Source organism: Strongylocentrotus purpuratus, unplaced genomic scaffold (assembly GCF_000002235.5).
Source record: "Strongylocentrotus purpuratus isolate Spur 01 unplaced genomic scaffold, Spur_5.0 spur5_scaffold_3, whole genome shotgun sequence".
Lineage (NCBI taxonomy): Eukaryota > Metazoa > Echinodermata > Echinoidea > Camarodonta > Strongylocentrotidae > Strongylocentrotus > Strongylocentrotus purpuratus.
In genome coordinates, this window is record NW_022145609.1 from 38,145,752 (window position 1) to 38,151,751 (window position 6,000).

Sequence of the window (6,000 nt, forward strand, 5' to 3'; positions counted from 1 at the left end):
ATTTTTTTTTAAATATATAAATGTGGAACAACTTCAAATCATTAATCAGCCTAAGCTGGCTTGACTTGTACCTTTAAGGTTACAGTCATAATCAAGAGAATATATGCCACCATAGAATTACAGCCCTGCAGCATATCTCTCTATCAACAAAAAGATTTGCCAAGCATGACAATAATTCTTCTGAATTATTCCAAATTTGACCAACTGAAGCATTGAACTAGTGGGGCACAAAATCAGGTAGATTGGTACATCAGGTACATTGAAGGTGAAACAGGTTGAACAGGTGGATATATGGAAGCAGGGGGCATATATACATACTCAACTACAAATCCACACATTTTTTCAATTTGAAGAGGGGAGGGGGGTTTTGAATAAAACTGAGTAAAATTCATGTAGTCCTGAACCCAAAGGAAACTATATTCAGTAACTTTTAGTTTGGACTTTTAGTTTGGACTTAACGAGCAAGTCTATCTTGGTATTAAGTTGATTTAATAGAAGCAGAAAAATGAGAGAAACAGGTCAGTAAAATTTGAGCAAAAAATAAGAAAGTTATGGATTTTCGAAGGTGCGATCAATCAAACACAAATAGGAAGTTAGTGACAAATCTTGTGAGCTCCCCTCCTATTTGCCCTGATGACAATTTCAAAAATTCATAACTTTCCTATTTTAAATTGGATATTTTTCATTTCTAACAAAATCTTTTACATAAAGCTCTCTTCACTATTATGAAAACCATCACTATCTGCTGCACAGTTCCAGCTGCGCTTGCCCTGCCCGTTTTCAGATGCAATCTTATCTGTAAATAATACGTAACAGTAAAGAAAATAGTGAGGCATTCATCATGGTGTTGGCAATGTATTCATGACAGAAGATCAAAGAAAAATCACAACAATTAAAACAGGGGCCATTCCTCATTTTCCAAAGACGACAAAGCACATATATCTACCACCATCAATCAAATGAATTATTGTAGACCTAAAAATATCCTTAATTTATTGCTCCCTACATGTATGATGTCAGGTATGTCACCGTAGTATAATTACCAAAGTTCGATCATCTTTTCTTCTTCAGCATTCAAAGAGAAATTTCCACAAAACTTAACTCTTTTCATCAGATACCCAAAGGCAGAGATGCCTGTTCAGTCCGAAAGGGCATTATCATATAAACATTAAAGGTACTATGTCCCATTTGCAGGCCAAAAAAATGAAAAAGTTAAATTCCAACTGCATTTGAAAGATAATACTTATTTAGAACTTCTCTAAAAAAGGTGGGGCTTGAAAATGTCTTCAAGTGGGAAAATAATGACTATTGGTTATCAAATCGACTTTAGGGCTATAGAGCCCAAAAGTAATAGTCTTGATTTTCAGACGATTGTACCGAATGGTCATACATTTTATGCTGCGCAAAAATTCAATCAGTTTAATCTTGGCCATCACAAGAAGTGGGTTATTGATGTAGACAAATGCTCATGTACCCTTTACAACTCTTTTCATGTATGTTATTACCAAAGAAGAAAAAAGCCAGTCAGTCACTCAATAGTGTCTGACAGTGAAGTCTAGCAAGTAAATGGGTTTCCTTGCATAATTTGAATATGAGGACACTGCTAATGTTTAAATTTCACAATTAGACATACATGACATATTCATAATTCCTGCAAAGTTCTACAGAATGTGTGGTTGGCTGCAAAAGGGACATAGTACCTTTAACAGAGTTCAAAACTTTCTGGCTCGTCACAGACAAAATGCTCTCACATTGAGTCACTGAACTGTAGTCAACTATGAACACACCAAGAATAGTTTTTTGATCTTTTTCAGCTCTTGGGAGGCTTTTAATCATGAACCCTTTGGTAACAAAATGTATATGCTGTTGACAAGCATTTTTATAGGCTAGTTTCACCAGAGAGTTTAGTATGTACACTTTTGTATCTGAAAAGGGGTAACAGGGCAATTCTGTGTGCAAATTCAAAATTGTTTCATTCAATTCTTAAAAAAGGGAAGCTTATGGAAAATTGTAACTAAAATGTTATGATAAATAAGAATGCATGCATTATTTACAACAGAAATAATTGAATGCTTTTCAAACTGAAAGTTGAATATTAAAGAGAAAGTGACAAGAATTACTTTGAATTAAACTACATTGTATTGACCATCTCCTCCTCCTCCTCCTCCTCCTCCTCCTCCTCCTCCTCCTCCTCCTCTTCCTCCTCCTCTTCTTCTGCTTCTTCTTCTTCCTCCTCTTCCTCTTCATCTTCTTCTTCTTCACTACTGTTAATTTCTAAGGAATATTTTTAGATGTGACTGTTTTATATTAAGGAAGAAATGTTTATAACATGATATTTAGCAGGTACAGGAACAAACATACAGGAGTTCCGTTATGATATAAATTTCTTCCTGTTTACTATACAAAGAATAGATTTATGTAAAAGGACCTTAAAATATAACATGTACATAATATTTCCTTCCTTAAGAGTTTTAGATTTCTCCTAATCAGTAAAAATAATCTTTTTGAATATGCTTGCCTAGGGACTTGATACAAATAGAGATTACACTGATCCTTAAAATGTCACTTTGGATGCCTCCCCCCCCCCCTAAAAAATGGTTACATTTTTAACAGGGTAATGATACAAAAAGACGCAAGAAAGGAAAAATAGTCTAGCACCATGTTTGACTACATGATGATACAAATTTGCAGGTTCTTACCACTATTATGTATTAAACATGTTATACTGCTGGTTTGCAGAGTTAGAGGACAATCCTACATTTTCAACTATGATCTCCTTTTACTTCTATGTTTTATGACACTACATTCTTCTCTTGTATACCTATTTCCTCTAAATAACTTCTTTCTCTTCATATCCTTCGTCTTAAATGCCATTTGAATCAAATGGTATCTAAAAGATTCGATTACAAATGTGAATGGGATAGAATTACAATGAGTGACATATCACAGGAAACATAGAAGTTGGTTAAAAAATAGATATGTGAAAAGTACAAATAATTGAGGAAAGCAAGTCTTCAGAGTTGGGAAACAAGTTTTCAACAACAGTTGTGTTGTTGTTATGTTGTCATTTCTATCTGTTGCTGTCTTGCTGTCTTTTCCCCAGTTTCTACTCAAATAACCATCTTGAGCATAACCATTCAGCAATTTATCTTTGCCATTTTAAGAAATGGTAAAATTAACAATAACAAGTATAAATGTGATCATATTCCTCCTATAGGCCTAGATGATATGAAAAATAGTGATTGAAAAATATCTGGAGAAGAAAAGCTTTCATGAACATTTTAGTCCAAAGAAAAGAGTGGGGCCGAGGACAACCCTGTTGATTATAGACAAGAGTTTATCATTTATTGTTATTGTGACACTCAATGGTTTAAGAGTAGGCTATCTAGATCTATTTTGTTCCCCTCTAGAATTCCTCAATTAGGATTTCCCAAAAGCAATTTGATTGCAACTTCATAATAGTACTATGTGCAACTTTCTTTTCAATGAAAACTCTTCTTCACAGTATTTAGGAGGAAAAGAATCCAAGAAACAAGTCATAATTTATCTGATTTATCTCAAACTTTTCATCACCCTTTTCAAATTTAAATATCATGAACTCAAACTCCCCACAAATTCCCAATCAAGGAAGATTCCTTCTACACGGAAACAAAACAATAAGCCAGGGATTATTTCCAGTACTATTTCTTCCGTCTATCTAACTTGTTGTACCAGGAATTCCATATGACTAATGCTATTGGCTAAATTGCAAAACTTCTGAGTTACGCCGTGTGCAAAGGCCATACATGTCTCAGTTAGACTGCAGTCTCCCGCTACCAATACCAGCCCTACAGGTGGGGCGGGAATGAACTGGGAGGTCCGCTACCAAACACAGCGACTGCTCCTCGGCTACTTCGACAATAAGTTCTTTAAATCACAACGAAAAAGTAAAAGAGTGTTTTAATATAGCAGAATAAAAATTATGAGCACTTACCATATCGTTAACCTGAGTCGCCAAATAATGTGTATTATAGCCCATTCAAAGTGACAATTAGCAGCAGAAAAGCTCTTTCCACAATCCGCACACAGTATAGTATCAATCGCTGTCGGAACGAGACTCGCAGACGTTTTGGTGCATACATGTGTTCAGTTTCCGCCGATATTGTGTGGCTTAATATTCCCAGAAAAGAGTGGATGACGTCAGAGCTCTCTTCCAGAAATGTTTCACAAAGATCCGTGCACTCGTACTAGAACTCGGAGATTATTATTTTGCATTAGGGGAAACATTTGGTTTCAACTTTCCAAAAACGAAAGTAGGTCAAACTGTTGAATGAAATAAAAATGTACCGCCTAAAACAAACATTATGTTAATTATTTAGGCGCCCCCATCCCTTTCTCTCTCCTAGCTCCTTTTATCCCCTTTCCCCTTTCTCCCTCTCCCTATCTAATCTATTTCTTTTTCTCTTAATATTCACTACCCCCCCCCCCCCCTCCCCCCCCCCCCCCCCCCCTCTCTCTCTCTCTCTCTCTCTCTCTCTCTCTCTCTCTCTCTCTCTCGATCCCCTCTCTCTCTCTCTCTTTCTTTTTCTCTTTCCCTTTAAACAAAATTCGACTGGGGAGAGGCACCCTGCGCCATGTTAGCTATACACCATTCAAATTAAATCAACCTTTGAGTTTATGACACAGTGACCGAGTACCACTCAGGCCTACTCAAAGATTGATGGTGGCTTCGAGAGCATCCTCAGTTATAGGAGATGTTTACTAAGGTCTCAGCATGTCACTGCAATCTCAAGATCGTATTAATCTCATTGTCAAGTCCGACAACTACATTAAATCACAAGATAGCGAAGTCAGTTGGTCAGGCCCATAAATTTCATTCATTTTTTTTCAATTCAATTTGTTTTTGCAGTTCTGAAAACATAATAAAAAATCATTAAACGTTAAAAAAAAATATGGTTAAATAGAAACTTATTTTAAACAGAACTGGCAGGGCTCCATGATAAGCAAATCTTGATGACGTGTGCCACAAGCGCCCCCGCCCTTCTCTTCCTCTAAAAAAAGTGGAAACTGTGTATATATACGGCCTGTTGGATAGAGAGTAAGGTAATGAAAGAGTACGTATGACTAGGTGATACAGAGAATTATTGGTGTAAACGTTTCATGGAATAATATACGATATACTATTATGATTCTCCTATTAACCATTAACTACATTTACTATATTGACAGACTCGTCATAGATTAGCGATTTAAAAAAAAAAAATTTTTGTTTACAGCATGTTTCCCATAGCAGTCCGTGTCTGGAACACTCTACCAAGCAACGCTGTCACTGCAAATACAGTTGCCTTTAGGGAGCGGCACTACCCGCCATACAGACTATGGCGCCGCCCCTGCCCCTGAAGATGTTATAACGAGGGACACACCTGACCCACCTGCACACTGCACCCTGCACATTGAATATAGTGCACGGAGAACAACCACCATCACTTCACCAACAGCACATCACCAACAGCACGCAACACAGCACAGCCCTCTCCAGGACAGCGGTCACGCTTTTGGGAGAGTAATTCTTCAAGGTTCAAGGTTCAAGGTCAGGGCGCTTACGCAAGGGGGTATTTTGATGTGTTTATTTTGGAGGAACCCCCCCCCCCCCCTTTTGTAATTTTTTTTTTTAAAATTATACCTATGGCTGATCTAAATAAGTTGACCTTCCCCCCTCCCCCCCAAACGGAGCAAATGTCAAATTGTCAAATTTCGAGACCAAAAAAAAAAAAAAGTGTCCTCTTTCCCCATCTTGAACATTCACTCTTTTCTTTTTAGAGATTCTTAGAGATTCTTAGAGAGCACTCGAAAATCAATCGATATTCACTCCTAAACAAGAGATCACGGACGTCACTCCCAAGAAAGTGAAAATAGAGTGAAAATTCACCTCTTCAAGTTTTTTTTTAGAGAGAGAGAGAGATTTGCCCTTATACTGAGTCCCAACTCTTATCAATTATCGGTCGCCTCTCTTTCTCGCAG

At 37.0% G+C, this 6,000-nt stretch overlaps 1 protein-coding gene across 2 annotated transcripts in view; it reads right to left on the reverse strand.

Moving 5' to 3' along the window:
• The window catches only part of LOC100892849, a 49,648-nt gene extending 45,555 nt beyond the window's left edge, over positions 1–4,093 (reverse strand). For both annotated transcript variants that reach the window (XM_030996291.1, XM_030996289.1), the window contains exon 1: positions 3,974–4,093. The gene's annotated coding sequence lies outside the window, so the exon portion shown is untranslated. The remainder of the gene's footprint in view (positions 1–3,973) is intronic.
• Between the last annotated feature and the right edge of the window lie 1,907 nt (positions 4,094–6,000).